This window comes from Chiloscyllium plagiosum, chromosome 9 (genome assembly GCF_004010195.1).
Source record: "Chiloscyllium plagiosum isolate BGI_BamShark_2017 chromosome 9, ASM401019v2, whole genome shotgun sequence".
Classification (NCBI taxonomy): Eukaryota; Metazoa; Chordata; class Chondrichthyes; order Orectolobiformes; family Hemiscylliidae; genus Chiloscyllium; species Chiloscyllium plagiosum.
The window spans coordinates 87803012-87829030 of record NC_057718.1 but is presented as its reverse complement, the minus strand read 5'-3'; the positions used below and the strand labels follow the sequence as shown (position 1 = coordinate 87829030).

Sequence of the window (26019 nt, the reverse complement as noted above, 5' to 3'; positions counted from 1 at the left end):
CTTACAATTTCCTATCTGTACAATCAATTGTTAGGTTTGACAAAAATAATGTACACACCTATCTTTACATCATTTCTCAGCCTGGTCTTTCCACAGAATCTACTGAGTCTTCGTATAATTCAACTATGTCCATGATTTAAGCAGCTTTATGCGGTCTCCAACACTAAGAGTTTTATTGAACCTCTCAATTCCACAATATTCCAACCTTCACTTTTAGAGAACCACGAGTAAGAGGCCACTTAATAAAATTAAGATCTGATCAGAGAAAAAACATTGGATGAACAGTTTTCCAATCAGTGATTCAACTCAACAATGCCCATTAAACTCATTCAGCAAAAATCATATTTATCCTCTTACATTACTAAGTGGGTAACACAGCAAAAAAGCCAACTCCTCATTCTTGCTACTTTCAATTTCTAAATTAGGGGTGCGTAACCTTTTCATGTGATGGGCCACATTTGATTTTTTTTTCTGCTCATGCAAAGGGCTGATAAGCAAATTCCAGAAACATTAGGGTTAGCATAGTAGTCAATATGAATTTTTTTAAAAAGTGGAAATATGAAGAAAACATAAAACATGAAGAAAAATGTCAAAGCAATAAATTTATAATTTAAAAGTGTAATTAACAAACACGACCATTGAAAAGTATCAAACAATACAGCTAACAAAAAAAACCTTTTATTGCCTTTTCACTTAATAAGCAGAATCAGAGAGAGTCAAACTAGACTGTAGATTCTGATCACTAAAGGAGGGAAAGGGCCTAGCAAAGATGTTGGATTTAACTAACAATCACACTGTGGTCGCCTTAGCTAAGAATTCATGTAAATGGGACCGGAAGTATGCTGCCTTTTAGATTGCACTTTCCCGTCTTGCCTAAAGTCACTAAGAGCCTTTTCAGCCCCATTTCACTCGATAGACACATTTCTCTGCACCCTCTCCCCATCCTAGCCAGCAGCTTCTTCCTCTCTCCTGAAGTGGCAGCTTATTCCCCACAATTCCACCTGCAAATGAAACACTTTTCTTCTTAGTACATCAACCAGAAGCAAACCATGCAGAGAACCAGCCTGTATTTGGAGGACTGGCTCATTGCAGGATCAATCATTTTCGCTTCCCTATAATTTTTAACATTGGTCTACTTGCTGGATAGGATCCTTTTGGACAACCTTATTCTAAATCCCCTCCTCATTCCCAACATCATAATAAATATGCACAAGTCAACATTTCAGTTTTGGAATCCTGTGAGAAAGGGACATTGGTGCCAGAGAGAGCATATATTTGCCAATAAGCCAATGGGGAAAAAGAACCTACAGCTATGAAAAATACTCAAGGGGCTGGAATTGCTTCTACTCGAGTAGAAAAGGCCAGGAGATTTCATTCAGGTTGTTTGTTGAAAAGAAAGTTTTGATATGGTACACAGTAAAAGACAATTTCCTCTAGTTTGAAGGGGGTGTAGGGGGAGTAGATAAGATCAATGTTACAAGAGAGATGTTAGTAGATATTAGCACCATTGTGTGAAGGAATACTTAGCCATGCTAAGTGCTTGAGACAGGGGCCACTCAAAAGCTAAAATTTGATATTTGAAGCAAAGCAAAGTATGCAATTTGGGAGCGTATACAATAGCTGGAATGTTTTTAAGATTGTTCTAAAAGAGCCAAGACAGACACAGAGGCAAATAGCTTCCTTGTGTGCTGCAAACTTCTGTGGCGCTCACGCTTAAAGGGCAAACATTGGAGAAAGCCAGGACACAGCAAAATATTACAAAATTACAAATATGAGAAGATTCATTTCAATCAGAATGCAATAATGAGACTTTAGGTCATTCATAGCAAAAACGTACGCTATTCAGGTAGGGGTAATTAGTTGAGAGCATTTTCAAAGAACGATGAGACAATTGCAGGGACCTGATGGTTTAAATTGTAGGATCCTGATTGAGGTTATAAATATAATTTTCCAAAATTCTGTGGAAAGGAAACATGTGCCAGTTTAGTTGCTGCCAAATTACTGGATCCGGAATATATGAAAAAATTAAGGTCATAGCAAAAAATGAGCTAATCCAAAACTAGTCAGCACAAAAGTCCAAAAGGTAGGTCATACTTGGTCAACCTTAGAAATATTTGAAGAAATAACAAAAGAATTGAACAGAAATGCTGTGAATGTGGTACATTGGTTAAAAAACTGCTTGTGGAATATGATCTAGAAGAGACTCATAGGAAATATTTAGTCACTTGAAAATAAAGAGAATCAGGAATTTACTGAAAAACCTGGGTAGTGAAAGATATACCTCTGTGGAACACTTCATTGTATGTTGGAATTGCTCATATTACCCAATAATAACTAATCTGGACTAACAAATTGAGGCATCAGCATTTATATTTGCTGATGTCTTAGAATGAGGAGGTATAGCCTTGGGGATCTTGAAATATGAAAGATAGAGAGGCAGCATAAGCAGACAGGTGACAGCTGCAGTTCAAGATAGAAAAAGTTTCATACACTTTGAAAGCAAGAAGGAAAAGAAATAAAATTGAAACACTAAGATTTTAAAAGGGGTTTGAAGAAAAAAGAAATATCGATGTCCAAATACAGTGTTATGATCTTGATGGAGATCAGTAACTAATTTTTTTTTAAGAATCAAAATACTCAAGTAATTACTAGAAGAATGAAAGTACAACATTCATGGTTTAAATTCATATAATTGTACTATGCAAAATAGTAGTATACTACCTCAATACACTAAAAATTAAGGATCATGAATCCTCATACCTGCACTGTTATAAACAGAATTATATCAAACATATTAAAAGTACATTGAACTCAGCTACTTATAATCTAATTAACTCAATTGGCTGGCTGGTTGGTTTGCGATCCACAGAGAAGCCAACAGTGTGGGTTCAATTCCCGCACCAGCTGAGGCTACCATGTGCATGGAAGAACTCTCTTTAACCTCTCTCCTCGCCTGAGGTGCGTAAACTACCACAGTTATCTCTCTTTAATGAGAGAACAGCCCTATTGTCTGGTAAGACTTTGGTAATTTTACTTTCACATAATATCAAGCTGGACTGTTTAGATCCACTTGCCTTCCATACTCATTAGACGTGCATCCTAATCAATGCAAGCCAAATACTTAGCTGAAATTGGAAGATTAACTACTTTGTCAGAGAACAGTATTCAAAAGATTCACCTAAGGGCTGAGATTTCTTGGGTCTTCCCTTTACTTCCATTAAGGTTGGCCCTTCAAACGTCCTCCAACCATCCTCAGCGCAGACGCTTTAGCATCTTAAACAGGCCAGAAATCACCTGGTCAAGGGTATGGTGCTGGAAAAGCACAGCAGGTCAGGCAGCATCCGAGAAGCAGGAGGATCGATGTTTCGGGCATAAGCCCTGTATCAGGAATCCTTTTCCAGCACCACACTTTCGATTCTGATCTCCATAATCTGCAGCCCTCACTTTCTCACAGAACTTTCCTGGATCTAATATTCTTAACTCTGGAGGTGTGTTCAAAACGGTCCCCTCTTTTCAGTTTTGGGTACATCAGAAGTCCAACTCATTGTTAGAAGTCCTTCAGTTAAAATGTGTTTTGAACTCATTGCTAATAAATAAAATTTCAACTAACCTTTGCATGAAGGAAATGTTTCTGTTTGCTAGAAACTCAGTACATACTTAAAATACAAAACTAAAACCTACAGAAAATTAACGCTGACCCCTACTCTGCTCTTTTTGTTTTGGAATGAAATTCTTGGGTTTGCATCTGAATGAAAAAGGAACTCCAATGGAAGTGTTATCAGACAAGAGAGGAAATATTAGTACATTGTGACAGCAATACCTGTAAAGGGATTTAGATTGGAAGGAACTTAGGAAGTCCAGGCTTCTTCAGTGGAGTTTAGCATGAAAAGGGAATTTGACATCAAATGTGACATCTATCTTGCCCACTGTGCCTGTTTGGGCTCTTTGAAAAGAGCTAATCAACTAGTTCCATTACTTTTCCTTTCTTCATAGAAGATGATGGCCTGGTACTATTGCTGGTACAGTCCAGGGATCTAGATGATGTGCTGGGGACCTGGGTTTGAATCATGCCATGACAGAAAGTGGATTTGAATTCTATAAAAACCTGGAATTAAGAGTCTAATGATGAGCATAAATCCATTGCCAATTGTCAGAAAAACCCATGTTTTACTAGGGTCCTTTAGGGAAGGGAGCTGCCATTCTTACTTTATTTGGCCTAAATGTGTCTCCAGATGTACAGCAATGTGGTTTACACTTAACTGCTTTATGGCAATTAGATGTGGGCAATAATGCTGGCTCAGCCAGTAGCACCCTCTTCCTGTAAATGAATACAATTTAAAAAAAACTTACCTAAAATCTGTGCCCTCTGGTTGCAGTTTTTCCCTAACTCTACCAGCAAATTTTAATTTAATTTGACCTAGTCAGTAATGGTTGGCAGGAGAATATCAGGCCATGAGGTTAAAGACTAAATACAGTTCTGCTGCTGCTGCTGCAGATGGCCTACAGCAGCTCATAGATAACCAATTTTGAACTGTTACACCTTTTGAAGTCTGCCCCATTTAGTAATAGGGAGTGCCACGTAATTCAATGCAGGATATCCTCAAAGGTGGGAGAGTTTCCACAAGGGTTGTGCGGTGGTCACTCCCACGGATACCATAATGTACAAATGCATCAGAGACTGGTAGATTGGTGAGAAAAAGATAAAGTACATTTTTCCCTCCCGTTGGTTCCCTCATCACAGCTTCAGACTAGAAGCTATGTTATTTAGGATACATCCATCTCAGTTAGTAGTGGTGCCAGTGAGCCAGTCTTGGTAATGGATATAGGAGATCCCGAACCAGAGGACATTTTGCACCTTTGCAATCCTCAATACTTCTTTCAAGTGATGTTCAACATGGAGGAGTGTATTGATTTATTAGCTGACGGGAATGCAGAAGTGGTTTCTTTATCTATGTTTGACAAAGAGTCATAGAGACGTACAGCATGGAAACAGACCCTTCGGCCCAACCCGTCCATGCCCACCAGATATCCCAACCCAATCTAGTCCCACCTGCCAGCACCCGGCCCACATTCCCCCAAACCCTTCCTATTCATATACCCATCCAAATGCCTTTTAAATGTTGCAACTGTACCAGCCTCCACCACTTCCTCTGGCAGCTCATTCCATACACGTACCACCCTCTGCGTGAAAAAGTTGCCCCGAGGTTTCTTTTATATCTTCCCCCTCTCATCCTAAATCTATGCCTTCTAGTTTTGGATTACCCGATCCCAGGGAAAAGACTTTGCCTATTTATCCTATCCATGCCCCTCATAATTTTGTAAACCTCTATAAGGTCAGCCCCAGCCTGTTCAGCCTCCCGCTATAGCTCAAATCCTCCAACCCTGGCAACATCCTTGTAAATCTTTTCTGAACCCTTTCAAGTTTCACAACATCTTTCTGATAGGAAGGAGACCGGAATTGCACGCAATATTCCAAGTGGCCTAACCAATGTCCTGTACAGCTGCAACATAACCTCCCAAGTACTATACTCAATACTCTGACCAATAAAGGAAAGCATACTAAATGCCTTCTTCACTATTCTACCTACCTGAGACTCCACTTTCAAGAGTTATGAACCTACACTCCAAGGTCTCTTTGTTCAGCAACACTCCCTAGGACCTTACCGTTAAGTGTATAAATCCTTCTAAGATTTGCTTTTCCAAAATGCAGCACCTCGCAATTACCTGAATTAAATTCCATCTGCCACTTCTCAGCCCATTGGCCCATCTGGTCAAGATCCTATTGTAATCGGAGGTAACCCTCATCGCTGTATATTACACCTCCAATTTTGGTGTTATTTGCAAACTTACGAGCTGTACCTCTTATGCTCGCATCCAAATCACAAAAAGTAGAGGACCCAGCACCAATCCTTGTGGCACTCCACTGGTCACAGGCCTCCAGTATGAAAAACAACCCTCCACCACCACCACCCTCTGTCTTCTACCTTTGAGCTGTATCCAAACAGCTAGTTTTCCCTGTATTCCGTGAGATCTAACCTTGCTAATCAGACTCCCATGGGAAAACTTGTCGAACGCCTTACTCAAGTCCATATAGATCACATCTACCGCTCTGTCCTCATCAATCCTCTTTGTTACTTCTTCAAAAAACTCAATCAAGTTTGAGAGATATGATTTCCCACGCACAAAGCCATGTTGACTATCCCTAATCAGCCCTTGCCTTTCTAAATACATGTACATCCTGTTCCTCAGGATTCCCTCCAACAACTTGCCCACCACCGACCTCAGGCTCGCTGGTCTATAGTTCCCTGGCTTGTCCTTACCACCCTTCTTAAACAGTGGCACCACATTGCCCAACCTCCAGTCTTCCGGCACCTCACCTGTGACTATCGATGATACAAATATCTCAGCAAGAGGCCCAGCAATCACTTCTCTAGCTTCCCACAGAGTTCTAGGGTACACCTGATCAGGTCCTGGGGATTTATCCACCTTTACCCATTTCAAGACATCCAGCACTTCCTCCTCTGTAATCTGGACATTTTGCAAAATGTCACCATCTATTTCCCTACAGTCTATATCTTCCATATCCTTTTCCACAGTAAATACTGATGCAAAATACTTGTTTAGTATCTCCGCCATTTTCTGCGGTTCCACACAAAGATCGCCTTGCTGATCTTTGAAGGGCCCTATTCTCTCCCTAGTTACCCTTTTGTCCTTAACGTATTTGTAGAAACTCTTTGGATTCTTAATTCTATTTGCCAAAGACCTGATGCCATAGGATTTCACAGAATCTGGAGTCAATGTTGAGGACTCCCAGTGAATTTCCTTTCCAACCATATACCAGGGCGCTGTTAACTCTAGTGGGTCTGACCCACCAGTGAGACATGAAACCCAGGGATGGTGATAATTGTGTTAGGGACAGTGTCTGTAAAGTATGGTTCTATGAGTACAACCACGTGAGGTGTTTGTTTTACTAGACTGTAGGTCAACTCTCCTAACTTTGACAAACTCCCAGATGTTGGTAAGAAGACTTCACAGAATCAACATGGCTGTATCTGCCATTAATGCTTCTGATGCCAAGGCAGATGCTGTGTAGTTCATCCAGTTTTATTCCTTTTTTAAAGATTTTGTTGTGGTTTTATCAGCCATTTCATAGGGTACTTAACAGTTAATCACATTGCTGAGAGTTTAGAGTCACATGTTGACCAGACGAAGCCAGATTTGCTTCCCTAAAAGGACATTAATGAACCAGATGGGATTTTACAACAACTGTTAATGGTTGTCAGTGGAATAGCAGTTTAAAATAATTCCAAATATTTATTGTATTCAAATTTATCTAAATGCCATGGAGTGATTCAAATCCATATCCAAAAAAAAAATTAGTATGGCTCTGGACTGTTCATTCAGTGACAGAGGATTAAGTTTGTTACCACACTTGATCAAATGCTATCCTGCATTCCCTCTCACTTCAGCTCTCGAATTCGTTCTTTTGTCCCTGTTGGGACCAAGGCTGTGATGTGGTCAAGAGCTGGATGGTTCTGATAGAACCCAAACTAAGCATCAAGTGAGCAGATTATTGAAGTGCAAGAGCCATTTGTCAGCACAGTTGATGTCAGCTTGCATCATTTTGCTGAAGACTGAGGGGAAACTGACAATGCATTAATTGTCCACATTGGATTTACTCTGCTTTATAGGAACAGGATATACATGGGCAATATTCCACATCACCAAGCAGACACCAGTTTTGTAGCCATACTGAGATAGCTTAATGAGAGGCTCAACTCATCCTGAAGCACAACTTGTTATGTTGCCAGGACCATAGCTTCAAAGTATCCAATACCTTCAGCTGTTTCTTGATAACATACGGTGAATTAAATTGGCTTAAAAATGACATCTGTGAACCTCAGGACAAGAGCAAAACTCTACACATCGAGCTGATGATAGCTGCAAAGCTTCTGCCTTGTCTACTGTACTGGTGGGCTGGGCCACCATATCACTGATGATCATGATATCTGTGCAGCTTCCTCTTCCTGCGAGTTCTTTCATTGTCCATCACCATTCGGGATCAAACGTGGAAGAACCACAAAGCTCTGATATGATCTGTTGGGATCACTTAGCTCTGTCTATAGCCTGTTTGACATGCAAGTTGTAATATGTTGTAGCTTCACCAGACTGACACTTCATTTCTAGGTATGCCTGGTGTTACTCCCGGTATCCTGCCCTTCACTCTTCATTGAAGCAGGGTTGATCTCCTGGGCTGATGGGAATGGCAGTGCAAGGGATATGCCGAGCCACAAGTTTATATGTTGAGGTTGTTTCCTCTGACAGCCCACAATGTCTTATGGTTGTCCAGACTATGTCTGGTTGTTGTTCGAGTAGTCTGAAAGACAATTCTCCCAGTTTTGGAACAGGTCCCCAAATGTCAATAGGGAAGACTTTGCAAGGTTGACAAGGCCAGGTTTTCCATAATTGCTTCTGATGCAGTAATGAGTGGCCTGTCTAGCATGAATTCTTTTTGACTCTTCTGTAACATTTTGCTAAACCTGGGTAGTTTGCTTGTCCATTTCAGAAGATAAATAGTAGTCTGAAAAGTCCAGGGTCACAAAAAGGTGTTATTAGGTGAAGACAGCACAGATCTACTCAATGATAATGGTGCATGAAACAAAACTAGCTTTCCATCCAGAACTTTTATTAAATCAATTTATTTAACTGGAATTGAACTTTCAATCACCAACTCTATAATGGGATTTGGAGCAATGTTAGGCCTTTGGATTACTAATCCAGTGACAACATCAATACAGCACTAAGTACCCACAGAGATAATTAAAAAGGGAGATTAGAAAAAAAAATTTAACATGGAAACTGAATTATCTGCCCTTCATTCTTTCGATAATAACTCAAGGAGGACAAAAAAAAGGGACATGAGATACCTTTGGCAACTAGGGTTAAGGAGAATCCAAAGGGGTTCTACAAATACATTCAGGGCAAAAGGGTAACTAGGGAGAGAATAGGGCCCCTTAATGATTAGGAGAAAGTGAGGACTGCAGATACTGGAGATCAGAGTTGCGAGTGTGGTGATGGAAAAGCACAGCAGGTCAGGCAGCATCCGAGGAGCAGGAGAATCGAAATTTCGGGCATAAGCCCTTCATTAGGAATCCTGATGAAGGACCTATGCTCGAAACGCCGATTCTCCTGCTCCTTGAATGCTGCCTGACTTGCTGTGCTTTTCCAGCACCACACTCTCGCCCCTTAAAGATTAACAAGGCCATTTACTGTGGAACGGCAGGAGATGGGTGAGATAGTAAACAAGTATTTTGCATCAGTGTTTACTGTGGAGAAGGATATAAAAACTTGAGAATTTGGGGGGATAAATAGCAATATCTTGAAAAGTTTCCATATACAGAAGTGGTGATGCTGGATATCTTAAAATGCATAAAGGTGGATAAATCCCTGGGACTGGATCATGTGTACCCAAGAACTGTGTGGGAAGCTGGGGAACTGATCGCTGGCCCTTGCTGATATTTTTGTATCATCGATGGCCACAGGTGAGATGCTGGAAGACTGGAGGTTGGCTAATGTGGTGCCATTATTTAAGAAAGATGGTAAGGAAAAACAGGGAACTATAGGTCTGAACCTGATATCGGTGGTGGGCAAGTTACAGGGGGTATTTGAGGGATGGGATTTACATGCATTTGGAAAGACAATGACTGATTAGGGATAATCAACGTGGCTTTGTGTGTGGGAAATCTTGTCTCACTAACTTGATTGGGTTTTTGAGGAATTGAAGAAGAGGATTGGTTAAGGCAGAGCAGTGGCCGTGATCCATATGGACTTCAGAAAAACATTTGACAAGATTCTGCATGGTAGACTGGTTAACAAGGTTAGATCACATGGAAGAGAGATATGCCATTTCGACAGGTAACTGGCTTGAATGCAGGAGGCAGAGGGTGGTCGTGGAGGGTTGCTTTTCAGACTGTGACCAGGGTGTGCCACAAGGATTGGTGCTGGGCCCACTGCTTTTTGTCATTTATATCAATGATCTGGATGTGAATATAGGAGGTATGGTTAGTAAATTTACAGATGACACCTAAATTCGTGGTCTGTGAAGAAGGTTACCTCCGAGCACAACCAGATGGGCCAATGGGCGGCAGATGGAATTTAATTTAGATAAATGTGGGATGCTGCATGTTGGTAAGGTAAATCAGGACAAGACTTATACACTTTATGGCAAGGTCCTGAGGAGTGTTGTCGAATAAAGAGACCTTGGGAGTGCAGATTCATAGTTTCTTGAAAGTGCAGTCACAGGTAGACAAGATAGTGAAGGCAGCATTTGGTACGCTTGCCTTCATTGATCAGTGCATGGAGCACATGGGTTGGGAGGTCATGTGATGGCTGTACAGGACATTGGTTAGTCCACTTTTGGAATACTGTGTTTAATTCTGATCTCCCAGCTATAGGAAGGATATTACAAAACTTGAAAGGGTTCAGAAAAGAGTTACAAGGATGTTGCCAGGGTTGGAGGGTTTGTGCTATAGGGAAAGGCTGAATAGGCTGGGGCTATTTTCCCTCTAGCGTCAGAGCCTGAGGAATGATCTTAAGTTTATAAAATCATGAAGGGCATGGATAAGGTGGTGAACAGTCAAGGTCTTTTTCCCAGGATAAGGGAGTCCAAAACTAGTCAGCATAGATTTAAGATGAGAGGGGAAAGACAGGGACCAAAGGGGCAATGTTTTTGTGCAGAGGGTGGTCTGTGTATGAAACGAGCTGCCAAAGGAAATGGAGGCAGCTGGTACAATTACAACTTTTAAAAGGCATCCGGATGAGTATATGAATAAGAAGAGCTTAACGAGAATTGGGCCAAATGCTGGCAAATGGGACTAGATTAATTTAGGATGTCTGGCCGACATGGACGAATTGGACTGAAGGGTTTGTTTCCATATTGTGCATCTCTATAACTCTAAACTGTGATCAAATTGTCTTAAAGAAAAAAATCAAATTAGACAATTGCTGATAATGGAAAAACAAAAAGAAGTCTGAGAAAGGACAGTGGGATTGTTCTAGGTGGTTCACTGTGGAACAAGTCAGTGCAACATATTCCAAGGGTTGAATGCTCAGTTGTTATTTCAAACATTCTATGATAAACCAAAAGACTAATGTCAGAAACATGTTTACTAGTTTGCAACATGCAGGAATAATTTCCCAAAATAATCTGGCCAAAAAACAATTTTACAAAACACGGCACATATGTACTTCCAAGGTTCACCTCTCTTAAAATGCCAGGGCTACTGGCCCCCTCACACTGAGATTAGGTTTAAGGTTCACAGAAAGAACAGTCTAGCCAACAGTCAGCATTAGCACATTACTCTTGAAGTCCAGACACTTCAGCACTGAATCCTGGAAGACACTCCAATGCAGTGCAACACTGCTGGGAGTGTCACTTTTCAAATGAGATTTTAGACCATGGCTTAATCTGTCCTCTCAGATGGATAAAAAGATCCCAAGAACTATTTCAAAGATGAATTGGGGAGTTATCCCTGGTGGCCTAGCCAATATTTCTCTCTCAATTAAGTTTCTAGAAAATGTGTTTTCTTATCAATCAATAGCATTTGAGGGAACATGCCACATGCACCTTAACTACCACATTTTCTACAACAGTGATCACATTCCAAAAGTGCATCATTGGTTAAGCGCTTTGGAACATGCAGATATAGATGTGTTATATAGATACAAGCTTTTTGTTGAATTTTGTTTTTAAATATCACTAAATTCTAAGTAAATACAACAAAACAAAGTGCTGAAATGGGTTGGCAATCAACATGGCTTAAACACAAGTTATCATTCACCATATTCTTCATCATTACCAACATGGAAATTCCTACAAAGGCTACAGCAATTATAGTACATATTCAAAGATAAGAGACACAGGGACCAAAACAAAAGTAAGAAAAAGTTTTGGTTGGCAAACAAAATGATCAATAATTGCGATACTGAAAATGGAAATTAATCAACAGTAGTTTTCAAGCAATGGAGTAATGAGATTGGAAATTTGTCAGTTCTTATGTAGTAAAGTAATATTGTTAGACAAGAGAATTTTGATCTATCTCAAGTACAAATAATTACAAATTGCACCCACCCAATCCTAAGAACAATCCAAAGCTGTCATCATGACAACTCAAGATACTCATTAATAATGCCTGTGGCAAGGCCACAGTGCACGACTCACACCAGGGGCAGAACATTGGTCTAAAATGACAAGTGAGTTGGGATAGGGTGCTCGAACCATACCAACAGGGGTCCAAGGAGGGGGCTCAGACCACATCAACTGGAAGTCCAGACCACATTGCAGGGCATGGGGCATGATGTTCAGACCAATGTTGGGGAGAGGGTGGACATGGAGCAGGACCCTCAGGCCACAGTTAACATGGATCCAGGGTCAGACCCTCAAGCCACACTAACAGGGGACCTGGGGCAGGACCTACAGGCAACAGTGACAGTAGACCAAGGGCAGATTCCTCAGGCCACAGTGACAAAGATCTGGTGCTGTACATCCAGATCAAACTGTCAGGGACCCAGAGCTGACCATACTGCTCAGGGGGCCTGGAGCTGACCACACTGTTTGAGGGGGCCTTGGAGCTGACCGACATTAAAGGGAGCACGAGGGCCTATACCTGGTGATGGCAGCAATAACCCAGTGAGAGCTGACCACCCTCTGACAGCCAGGTTCCTCCGCTCGGACAGTCCCGGATTCCAGGGCCCCGCTGCAGGGGGTCGGTCTCCGGCCCGCCTCCTCGGGCGACCGCTCCGGGTTGCGCGGGATGCGGTGCCACACCATCAACCCCGGTTTTTTTTGTTAACCCCCCTCCCCCCTCTCTTACCGTCACCGCCGCTCCTCCCCCGCGTCTCCAATCGGATAGCGGCCGGCTCCACCCACTCGGCCGGGCCGCTCCTACCCGCGGCCGTCACCGATCCAAGCGAAACCAAAATACCAGCACAACATGGCGGGGCAGGCGCCAGGCCTCGCGAGAGCAGCGGCTTCTCGCGAGAGGTGACTGGGCAACATGCGCGAGATAAGGGGCAGGTGGACTCCTTTCAGGTGTAAACATGTCCCATCAAAGAGAGGCCTTTCAAATTACTCTCACTGCGTGAAACGTATAATTTTAAAACAATTATTTCATGGGATCCGAGTGTCATTATAAGATCAGCATTTGTTGGCTTGCTGCCTACGGGGCCTCAGAGGATAGCTAAGTGTCAGTGTTTTTCTATGGAGTCACTTTGTAGGCCAGATACAGGTAAGAAAGACAGATTCCTTTCCCTAAAATGAAGGAGATGGATTTCCATTTACAACAATCGATGATAGTAGTATTTTGTTTCTTAAAAATCCAGTTTATTTATTTGAATTCTTCCAGTTGCCATGTCCCCTGAGCATTGAAAAAATCCAGAAACCAAGAGCGTCTGTGGAGAGATAAATAGTGTTAACCTTTTTTTCCGAGGCCAGTGACTTCTTCAGAACTGAACGGAGGAGTGGACAATAATCGTTTTTAATGGTCTTCGTGAACAGGGAGGATGCCCAGTGCAAAACAAAGAAGGACTGCTAATTGTAGCAAACGAATAATGTAGGTGCAAAATTGATTGGTGTAAAATACAATAGGAGAGCTCTGTTGAGAGGAAAGTTATGCAAACAAGGCAGGAATGCCAGAGTAAAGGATGGTGGACCAGAGTTTTTGGGGGGGCGTATTGAAACATACATTGTTCTCAGAGGATTTGAGAGGGTAAATGTTGAGAAGATGTGGAAACTCAAACTAATAGATATAGATACAGGAAGAAGGAACACACATTTAAGAAGCAAAGGAATCTCTTTTCTCAGAAAGTAGTGAATGTCTTGAATTCTGTACCCCAGAGATTTATGGAAATAACTTGAAAAGATAGGTAGATTTTTGAAATGTGGACTAGTGGCTGGCTGTGTGGAATTGACATGAAAGAGGACTTGAGTTCTGAGCAGATCAGCCAGGATCTTTAAGGTGCGAGACAGCAGGCTTGAGGGGCTGAATATTCTACTCCTGCTCCAATTTCCTATGTTCTTATGAAAGGAGACAACTTAGGAACTCTATTATCAAAAGTATGTATATACACAATACTGCATCACTCATTACTACACTAGTGGAGAGAAGTGAAAAATACATTTAAACTAAGTTTTTGTTGCAAATGTTTCGTCCCCTGGCTTGGCGACATCATCAGTGCTTGGGAGCCTCCTGCGAAGTGCTTCTTTGATGTTTCCTCCGGTGTTTATAGTGGTCTGTCCCTGCCACTTCCGGTTGTCAGTTTCAGCTGTCCGCTGTAGTGGTTGGTATATTGGGTCCAGGTCGATGTGTTTGTTGATGGAGTTTGTGGATGAATGCCATGCCTCTAGGAGTGGTGGGTACATTGGGTCCAGATCGATGTGTTTGTTGATGGAGTTTGTGGATGAATGCCATGCCTCTAGTTGGTTGGTATATTGGGTCCAGGTCGATGTGTTTGTTGATGGAGTTTGTGGATAAATGCCATGCCTCTAGTTGGTTGGTATATTGGGTCCAGGTCGATGTATTTGTTGATGGAGTTTGTGGATGAATGCCATGCCTCTAGGTGGTTGGTATATTGGGTCCAGGTCGATGTGTTTGTTGATGGAGTTTGTGGATGAATGCTATGCCTCGAGAGGCATGGCATTCATCCACAAACTCCATCAACAAACACATCGACCTGGACCCAATATACCAACCACTACAGCGGACAACTGAAACTGACAACCGGAAGCGGTAGGGACAGACCACTATAAACACTGGAGGAAACATCAAAGAAGCGCTTCGCAGGAGGCTCCCAAGCACTGATGATGTCGCCTAGCCAGGGGACGAAACGTTTGCAACAAAAACTTCCAGCTCGGCGAACAGAACCACAGCAACGAGCACCCGAGCTACAAATCTTCGCACAAACTTTGAACATTTAAACTAAGCTCTAGCATGTATTAAAAAGTGTGATTATTTCAAACATCAAAGAATAACAAGGCATAGCAAGCAGAAACACGGTTTGAAATTAATGTATGCAACAAAATCTGATTGCGTAAACTATGACATACGTCAAGTGGTAAGGTTTACATTAGGTGGTGTAGGTGGCAGTTGCTGTGACAATCTGAATTAGTGCCAGGAACAAATGATTGTAAACCTGTAATGTGTAGTCAGTTCATTATAGAAATGTCACAAAAATGTGCACAATTCTGTTTTTTTGGAAATATATTTATTAGCAAATTTTTTTAACTTTACAAACATATAAAATTATTGAAAAATACAATCAATAACAAATATCAGTATAATAAAAGAAAAAAAAACAAATTACAATACAACTGTCTAACTACTAACCTACCCTATAATACAAAACAAACCCTAACACTGTTCAAAGCAACACCAATAAATAAGTAAATATCTAATAGATCAAAAAAAAAAGCACAGAATACAGAACAGCTATGCTCGGCACAAAGCTCTCAAACAAAGGAACGGAAGCATTGTATATATACCCGTACTAACTCAGGAGATCCCCTCCAAGGTCCAGGGCTTGATAAACCTAACCATCTTGGTTAAACAAACACCTTCGTTACGATAGCTGACAAATCTATATCCAACTAACTCAAGTAGGGTTGCTATGTCTTATAAGAACGATCTGTTACGTGATGCACCCTGTTTGTAAACGCGTCCGAGGGAATGTGCTTCATAATTAATTTCTGCCATCCCAGCAAACCCGGCAGGTTCTCGGACACCCAATTCATCAGAATATTCTTCCATGCATAGTATGCAAGAATATTAAATAGTTTCTTCCCATGATGGTAAATTCAGAAGACCTCTTTTTAACGATGACCTACATAAGCAATTCAGGCTTTTGAAAAAGGACTCTTCAGTAGCTGTGAATGAGCAGATAGCTCGGAGTATAAGTACAGCCCATTTTTCAATTACCCATTGTGTCAGTACTGAACATCTTTAGACAAAAAGCACAAAGTTGAGTCATAGAGTTGTACAGCACCGAAACAGACCCTTCGGTCCAACTCATCCATGCTGACCAGATATCCTAAATTAATTTCGGCCCGTTTGGCAGCATTTGGCCCATATCCCTCTAAACCCTTCCTATTCATATACCCATCCAGATGCCTTTTAAGTGTTATATTTGTACCAGCCTCCACCACTTCTTCTGGCAGCTCATTCCATACACGCAACACACTCTGCATGAAACTGTTGCCCCTTGGGTCCCTTTTAAATCACTCCCTCCACCTTAAACCTATGCCCTATAGTTTTAAACTCCATTATCCTGAAAAAAATTCCTTGGGTATCCACCCTATCCATGCCCCTCATGATTTTATAAACCTCTGTAAGGTCACTCCTCAGCCTCCAATGGTCCAGGGAAAATAGCCTCAGCCTCTCTATATCTCAAACCCAGCAACATCCTTGTAAAGCTTTATTGCGCCCTTTCAAGTTTCACAACATCTTTCCAAAGCAGGGAGACCAGAACTGAACGCAGTATTCCAAAAGTGGCCTAACCAATGTCCTGGACAGTTGCAACATAACACCCAACTTCTATACTCCTTGTACTGACCAATAAAAGAAAGCATACCAAACACCTTCTTCGCTATCCTGTCTACTTGTGACTCCACTTTGAAGGAACCTGCATCCCAAGGTCTCTTTGTTCAGCAACACTCCCCAGGACCTTACCATTAAGTGTATAAGTCTTGCCCTGATTTGTTGTACCATCTGGAACTCCTTGGTCCATCAACCCAACTGATCAAGGGCTCTTCACTGTGCACTACACCACCACTTGTATCATCTACATACTTTATAACCATTCCATCTATATGCACATCCAAATAATTTATATAAATGACAAAAAGCAGTGTACTCAGCACCAATCCTTACAGCACATCAATCTTCTTTGTCACTTGCTTAAATAACTCAATCAAGTGGGCGGCACGGTGGCACAGTGGTTAGCACTGCTGCCTCTCAGTGCCTGAGACCCGGGTTCAATTCCCGCCTCAGGCGACTGAATGTGTGGAGTTTGCACTTTCTCCCCGTGTCTGCGTGGGTTTCCTCCGGGTGCTCCGGTTTCCTCCCACAGTCACAAAGATGTGCAGGTCAGGTGAATTAGCCATGCTAAATTGCCCGTAGTGTTAGGTAAGGGGTAAATGTAGGGGTAGGGGTATGGGTGGGTTGTGGGTCGGTGCGGGCCGAAGGGCCTGTTTCCACACTGTAATGTAATATAATAAATATAAAATAAATATAAAAAATTATATAATATGTAATGTAATATAAATAATAATATTATATAAGTCAAGATTTCCCATCCCTAACTAGTCCTTGCCTTTCCAAATAAATGTAAATTCTGTCCCTCAGAATACCCTCCAATAACTTATCCACCACTGATATCAGGCTCACCAATCTGTTGTTTGTGGCTTTCCACTACCAACAATAAGTAATTACCAAGTAACTTACCATCAATAATAAGTAATTGTACTCTGAATGTTTTTGTTTTTGTGAAACAAAACACACAAGTGGTCAAATGCATGCAAGTGTGGGCTACTTATTGACTATTCTGTGCACCACAGACATAGTTTCAAATTTAGAAGGGCTCTGGTTTAGGCTGCTCCCTGTTTCTCACCTGCTGTGGGATCCTGCTGCATCCTTCAAGTGGAGAGGCCCCTAATTGGACCTCAAGCTTCAAGCCTATCTGATATCTTTAATTGATTGACAAAGTTGTGCTCTGGCTTTTAATTGATCATTTTAGGGAAATTTATAGGTGAGTTACTGTTTTCCACAGAGTGCTGTCTTCTGATCCCCATTTAAGGCCATAAGCCAAAGAAGCAGAAGGAGACGGCCCTCTTGTGACCCTATCCTGGTCTGAGAGACCTGGGTTCAACCTGTTTCATATGTATGTAGTAACATCTCTGAACAAGTTGATTAGAAAAATATAGGAGAAAGCTATAGAAGCAGAAAGAGGCCATTCAGCCTATTGAATCTGCTAAACTATTCAATGAGATTTTGGCTCCATTTTGCTGCTCTTTCCCTATAACTTATTGTTATTCCCTTACTGATTAAAAATCTGTCTATCTCAGCCTTGAATGTACTTAATAATCCAGCCACGACAGCCCTCTGCAGAAAAGAATTCCAAAGACTCATTATTCTCTGAGAAGAGAAATTCCTCCTCTATTTTAAATATGCAACCCCTTATTCTGAGATTATGCCGTCTCGTTCTAGACTCTCCCACAAGGGGAAACAACCTTTCCGCATTTGTAAAGTCCCCACAGAATCTTGCATGCTTTGATAAGGTTGTTCCTCATTAATCTATATTCCAGTGAGTACAAGCCCAACCAATTCAACCTCTTCTCATAAGACAGTGTTGCTATCAGGGTAGTGAACCTTATCTGGACTGCTTCCACTGCCAGTATATCTTTCCTTAGATAAGGGTCCAAAACTGCTTACAGTATTCCAGCTGTGGTCTGATTAATGCATTGAATAGATTTAGCAAAACCAACCCACTTTTATATTCCATTCCCGTTGAAATATAGGCCTTCCCATATTACCTGCTGAATTTAGATGCTGGATTTTTGAATTCATGGATGAAGAATCCCAAATCCCTTTTTTCTGTAGCTTTCTGCAGTCTTTCTCCATTTAAGTAATGTTCAGTTCCTCTATTCTTCCTGCCAAAGTACATAACCTCACATTACTTCATATTATGTTCCATCTTCCAGATTTTTACACTCAATTAACCTGTCTGTATCTCTCTGCAGACTGTTCATGTCATCCTCAGCACTTGCCTTCCCATCTAGTTTGTATCATCTGCAAACTCAGTTATAGTATATGAACTGTTTTATCTGAGTCATTAATATATAATGTAAATAATTGTGGCTCTACCACTAATCTCTGTGGCACTCCATTAATTACTATCCTGAAAATGGCTTCCTTATCACAACTCTTCGTTTTCTATTAATTTAGCCACGTTAATATATATTACCTGTAACGCCATGCATTCTTATTAAGTAATCTAATATGTGGTACCTAATCACACCTTCTGAAAATCCAAAACTGTTACGCCAATGCTTCTTCTTTATCTATCCTGCTTATTACTTCCTCGAGTACAAATTAATCAAATGAGGGAGGACAGTACATGGTAATCAGCAGGAGGCTGCCTTGCCCATGTTTAACCTGAAGCTATAAGACTTCATGGGATCCCAGGGTCAATGTTGATTACTTCCAGGATAACTCACTCCGACCGTACACCACTGTGCCACCACCTCTGCAGGACCCTTCCTGCTTGTGAGACAGGGCATATCTAGGGATGGTGATGCTGGTGTCTGGGACATTGTCTGTTAGCAATGATTCTGTGAGTGTGACTGTGTCAGGCTGACGCTTGACTAGGCTGTGAAACAACTCTCCCAATTTTGACACTAGTCCCCAGGTGTTAGTAAGGAGGTTTGTAGGGTTGACAGGACTGTTTCTATTATGTCTTTTTCGGTGCCTAGGTTATTGTCAGCTGGTTTGTCTGGTTTCATTTCTTTACTGAGACTTTGTAATGATGCTTGATACTTGACCTTGTCCATGCTTGATGTGGGTTGATACGCCTCAAACGATATAATCACTGCATCTCTTTAAAAGAAACTAGTGTGAAAAAGAAAGAGAGAGAGAGAAATGCTTATGGTGTGTCTTACCATTGACCTAAGTTATTAATTGTGGGATGCGTGTGTTAATGACTGGTTTAGCATTTATTGCCTTTGAGAAAGTGGTGGTGAACTGCTGTAGTCCATGTGTTGTAGGTAGACCCACATTGCAATTAGGGAGAGAATTCCAGGATTTTAACCTAGCAACAATGAAGGAATGGTGCTTATATTTCCAAGTCAGGATGCTGAGTGACTTGGAGGAGAACTTGCAGGTAGGTAGTGGTGTTCCCATATATCTGGTGCACTTGTCCTTCTGCATGGAACTGGTCATGGGATAGAACAGGTTCCAATTTTGAACCTTGTGGTTTCACCTTTTCTGATCCACAAGGTACTTGTTGTCTGCGGTGACGTTTAGTGTGATCTTCAAAGCAGCTAGTACCTTGTGATTTTTGCCTTGTGTTTCAAGCAAAACTTTATGTCTTTAAGTTGCAGATCAAAGGAGCCTATCAGTGTGCAGCCAATCCTGGGTGCTAGTAATTAGCCATGTATCTTGCAATTCTGTTCTATTTGTGATTTTATTTTGAGGATGTATGTATCCAAGGTTTCAATGTAAGTAAAGATTGGATGTGATCTAATTAAATGATGAAACATGCTTTGGGCTGAACGCTGACTCCTATTTGCTAGACAAATAATTTAGTGAGTCATTTGCCTGTAAAAGTTACCCGGAAAAGCAGCAAAACTGATTTTGAACATCAAACATCAGAAAACGGAAGGAAAACTTTGAGATTTGCTAGGCCAATATTTGTGCAGCAATCGCAAGAGCCCAGAAAGAAAGATGACAACAAATGTTTCAACTTCCAGTTCAGCAAGATGCAATTTTATGAACTCCTGTAAACTGAAGGAACAAACTCTTAATATTATTTAAATGTGTTAACTAAGAAGAAATTATGATCATGATACCATGGCTTGACGTTCTGTTTCTCTTCAGCAAGATGTTAATTTTCTCAGTATCTTGTGTCTCCTCATAGGAAGTCAACAGTGTAATGTAAATGCTAATATCATTTGTACCATTTGATGCTACATAATTTGGGTAATGCAAATTCAGCATCTAGTATTTCCATTAATGGATACAGTGAAGTTCCAGATGGTTTTTGGGTTTGAAATTAAGTTGCAGGGAATAAAGACTTAGTTAGTAACCTTAAACATCTACAAACACAGTGGGTAGGCTGGAAAATTCAATGTTTGGTTGACTTGAAGGATGGAGATCTAATTGGAAATTCAGGCATGCTGCCTTACTTCTCCTGAAGCTGGACCAGGAACCACAAACATTTTCAGACACAACTTGGAGACTGAAGATAATAAATCTTTACTGGGAGTCCTTTCATAGAAATAAAAAAAAGATACACCAGAGAAGAAGGCCATTCAGTGAAATGCCTCTGTCAGCTCTTTCATAGAGCTCTTTCCTTGTCGCGTTCTGATTTGTTCCTTTCAAGTACTTACACGGTCTTTTTTGTTTTGATTTTACTATTGAGTAGGCTTTTCCATCTCCTTATGCCGTGGATTCTAGATCAAAGAAACTCATTGTAAACAAAATATTTCCTCATGTAGCCTCTGGTTCTTTGCCACTCGGTTGAAGTTTGTGTCCACTGGAAGTAGCTTCTCCTCATTTATACTGAACAAATCACAATAATGAACACCTTTAGCAAACTCTTTTTACTCTTTATTTGGCACAAAGGAACAAGTTCAGCTTCTCAAGTCACTCCATTGTAACTGAAGTCCCTCTTTCTTGATATCATCTTAATAAATTATTTCCATACTTCTTCCAAGATCTTGACATAATTCTTGAGGTTTGGTGACCAGAATCGAATACATGGGGAGGCGATGGCCAAGTGGTATTATCATTAGACTATTAATCCAGAAACTCAGGAAATGTTCTGGGAACCCAGGTTTGAATTTTGCCACAGCAGATGCTGAATACAATAAATATCTGGAATTAACAGTGACTACTGAAACCACTGTCGATTGTCATAAAAGCCCATCTGGTTTGCTAATGTTCTTCAGGGAAGGAAATCTGCTAACCTTACCTGGTCTGGCCTACATGTGACTCCAATCAGATGCCTGACATTGTCGTATTCATGGATTGAGACCTTATTGGCAATGTCTAGACACCATCATCCCTGAATATGTCCTGTCCTACTAGCAGGAGAGGCAGCGGTATACAGGAATTGTCTTGGAAGTCTCATCATTGACTCTAGACTCTCAGACATGGGCTCCTGCTGATTACCACATTCTGTCCTCCCCCAGTTAATGACATTATGCTCTTCCATTCTTGAACAACACTTGGAAGAAGCACTGAGTGTGGTAGCGCAGTGAATGTACTCTGGGTGAGGATTTCAGTGTCCACGACCGAGTGGTTCATTGGCAGCACTACTGATGGAGCTGGTGAGGTCTGAAAAGACTGTGCTACTAGATGGTATGGCAGGTAGTGAGCGACCCTAAGGATGAAAAAAATGTTTGACTTTCTTTTCACCAATCTGTCTCCACAGATGCATTTGATCATGACTGTATTAGTAAGAGTGATCACTGCATAGTTCTTGAGTAGACTAATTCCCACATTCACATTGAGAACACTTCAGATTGTGTTGGGTGGCACTATCACCATGCTGGGATAGGCTTTGAACAAGCCTAGCAACTCAAGACTGGGTATCCATGAGGCACTGTTGGCCATCATCAGCAACAGAATCATTGTACAACCTTATGTCCCAGCATATCCCCTACTCTACTATCCAATCGGGGACTCAACTCTGGTTCAATAAAGTTTGCAAGAAGTCATGACAGGAGCAGCATGAGGCATGCCAAAAATGAGGTGTAGGAGAAGAAGAAAGTTTTTAAGAGAAACCATTAAATAGATAAGAATGGAACCAGGCGAGAGTGATCCTCCCCAGTGGGATGACAATGGAGAGGGTTGGAGGTGGATGGTGTGGTCATCTGTGAGAAACGCTGCAGACAGAGTGAGAATGATGAGGATGAAAAGTATGTCAATGTCATGATCATATAGGATATAATTTGTGTCTTTAGTAAAAGCTACTTCTATACAGTGGCAGAAGTGGAAACTTAACAAGAGAGTCAGAGAGTCATTGAAACCTACAGCACAGAGACAGGCCCTTTGGCCCAAACTGGTCCATGCCAATGAAAATGTCTGTCCACGCTAACCCCATTTCCCCACATTTGGCCCATGTCCTTCTAATCCTTTCCTATTCATGTCTTTATCCAAATGCCTTTTAAATGTTATTAATGTACCGGTCTCAACCACTTTCACTGGCAGCTCATTCCACTAAAAAAGATCCCCCTCAGGTTCCTGTCTAATCTTAAACTGATGCCCTCTAGTCCTTGATTCCCCAATCCTGGGAAAAAGACTGAGTTCATTCACCCTATCCATGCCTCTCATGATCTTATACACCTCTATAAGATCTCCCTTCAGTCTCCTATGCTCAAAAGAAAAAGTCCAAGCTTGTCCAACTTATAGCTCTCCCTATAAGTCAGGCCGTTGAGTCCAGGCAACATGCTTATAAATTTCATCTGCATTCTTTCCAGTTTAATAACATCCTTCTTATAACAAGGTGACCAAAACTGAACACAGTACTCCAAGTGCGACCTCACCAACATCCTGTACAAATGCAACAAAACTTCCCAACTTCTATACTCAGTGCCGTGAATGATGAAGGCCAGTGTTCCAAAAGCCTTCACTGCCTTGTCGAACTGTGTCTCCATGTTTAGAGAACTGGAACCTGGGTTCCAAGATCCCTTTGTTCCACTACACTCCTTAAGGCCCTACCATTCACCATGAAACTCCTAGCTTGATTTGACTTTCCAAAATGCAAGACTCCACACTTAACTATATTAAACCCCATTTGTCATTTCTCGACCCATTTTTTCAGCTGATCAAGGTCGTATTGCAATTTCCGATAACTTTCCTCACTGTCCAAAGATACCACCTATTTTAGTATTATCAGCAAACTAAATTGGTGAATTGGCCATACTAAATTGCCTGTAGTGTTAGGTAAGAGGTAAATGTAGGGGTATGGGTGGGTTTCGCTTCGGCGGGTCGGTGTGGACTTGTTGGGGCAAAGGGCCTGTTTCCACTCTGTAATCTAATCTAATCTAAAATTTACTAGTCATGCCTTGTACATTCTCATCCAAGTCATTGATGTAGATAATAAATAGCAATGGGCCCAGCACCGACTCCTGAGGCCTCCAGTCCAACAAGCCTCCTTCCATTATTACCGTTTGCTTCCTACCATCAAGCCAATTTTGTATCCAGTTTTCCAAATCACCCTGTATTCCATTCAATCTAACCTTCCAGAGCAGCATTTGGAACCTTATCAAAGGTCTTACTGAAATTCATATAGACTATATCGACCCGCCCTGCCCTCATCAACCTTTTCTGGTCATTTCATCAAAGAACTCTAACGAATTTGTGAGGCATGAACCTTCACTCACAAAGCCATGCTGACTACTCCTAATCAAACCCTGACTTTCTAAATGTATGTATAGCTTATCTCAGAATCTTCTCAACTAACTTACCCATCGTAGATTAGGTTCAAGTATAAAGTTCTGGGAATGCAGGGAACAGATTTGAGAGGTGAAAACATGTTCAAGGACTTTGGAATGAGATGGGAGATTGGAAATGTGATGAAAGTTTGCAATAATGGTGGGGTCCAATGCCCAAGACTTTTTGAAGGACAATTGATTTATTTTAGATAACTTCTAATCAGTTTAATAGTCATTTTATACTTATTGTTCTGCAAGTATTAAAGTAAACCATCCTTATTCCATAGTTTGGTATGATCTTTAATCGCAACTGCTATGCCTTTCATCTTCAGGCTTATGCTATTTTGACTAAGTCCCCACTGTCCATATCATAATTAGGCACAGTCCATGAGGGGCTGTATGCATTTCTGCTTCTTTCCTGCAGTTCTGCTCACCACTTTCAATCTCTCTCCATCCAGTGTCTGATGTTGTCCACCTACCAATCCTTCTCTGACCTGTCCTGTTCTTTTCTCACATTTTATGTCTTCAGTGATAGACCCTACCTTGCCTTTTTTGTTAGTTATACTTTATTAATTCCCATTTAATTTCAACTAAAAGACAGTGAGGTACCAGGACTTTGATTTTCCTCTTGAAAAAATAACTGGTTCTATGCTCTTTCTAGCTGATTTGCCATAGCCAAATTTTAAAAGTTGTAACATATCTTCTTATAAACCTTATATTAAGGAAACCATATATTCAGCCCCCGTATCTATAGAGTGCAGTGTTCTTCATTGCTGGTCAATACTTGATGCACTGTACACAACTGACAAGTTGTAGAGCAATCAGTTACTATCTTTGTGTTGATTTCAGTTCTGTTCTCCCCATTTGTGATCCCTTTTCATTCCAGAAATTGAAATTAAATGTACACTTCACAATGATTGCAGTCTGAATTGACACTGCTCTCACCATGAATTCAGTTGAGCCTGTATTATAGCTGATCTTAACACAAACGTGAGTTTCAATTTTCTCAATTCTTGAGCTTTTATGGAGAGTTCTTGATTGTCTTTGGCTCTTAGAGTATTGTCATTGGCATAGACGATTTTACCAGATATTGTGACCATCAATACTGGCTTCAGAATCTTAGAGTCATAGAGATGTACAGCATGGTCCAACTCGCATCCAAATCATTTATGTAAATGACAAAAGTAGAGGACCCAGCACCGATCCTTGTGGCACTCCACTGGTCACAGGTCTCCAGTCTGAAAAACAACCCTCCACCGCCACCCTCTCTCTTCTACCTTTGAGCCAGTTATGTATCCAAATGGCTAGTTCTCCCTGTATTCCGTGAGATCTAACCTTGCTAATCAGTCTCCCATGGGGAACCTTGTCGAACGCCTTACGGAAGTCCATATAGATCACATCTACTGCCCTGCCCTCATCAAATCTTCTTTTATACTTCTTCAAAAAACTCAATCAAGTTTGTGAGACGTGATCTCCCACCACAAAGCCATGTTGACTATCCCGAATCAGTCCTTGCCTTTCCAAATACGTGTACATCCTGTCCCTCAGGCCCTCCAACAACAACTTGCCCACCACCGAGGTCAGGCTCACCGGTCTATAGTTCCTTGGCTTGTCTTTACCGCCCTTCTTAAACAGTGGCACCACGTTTGCCAACCTCCAGTCTTCCGGCACCTCACCTGTGACTATCGATGATACAAATATCTCAGCAAGAGGCCCAACAATCACTTCTTTAGCTTCCTACAGAGTTCTTGGGTACACCTGATCAGGTCCTGGGGATTTATCCACCTTTATCCGTTTCAAGACATCCAGCA

At 41.3% G+C, this 26019-nt stretch overlaps 1 protein-coding gene and 1 long non-coding RNA gene across 8 annotated transcripts in view; one reads left to right on the top strand and one right to left on the bottom strand.

The window, feature by feature from the left end:
• tab2 (TGF-beta activated kinase 1 (MAP3K7) binding protein 2) overlaps positions 1–12975 on the bottom strand; it is a 59984-nt gene extending 47009 nt beyond the window's left edge. For 5 of the 7 annotated variants that reach the window (XR_006312600.1, XR_006312599.1, XM_043696478.1 and 2 more), the window contains exon 1: positions 12873–12975. The gene's annotated coding sequence lies outside the window, so the exon portion shown is untranslated. Of the gene's footprint in view, positions 1–12665; positions 12824–12872 lie in introns of those variants that run through there. The other 2 variants (XM_043696481.1, XM_043696479.1) reach the window with 2 other exon arrangements.
• Positions 12976–13054: 79 nt separating this feature from the next.
• LOC122553037 overlaps positions 13055–26019 on the top strand; it is a 75589-nt gene continuing 62624 nt past the window's right edge. Inside the window, exon 1 of the long non-coding RNA XR_006312601.1 lies at positions 13055–13286. This is a non-coding gene — a long non-coding RNA (uncharacterized LOC122553037). The remainder of the gene's footprint in view (positions 13287–26019) is intronic.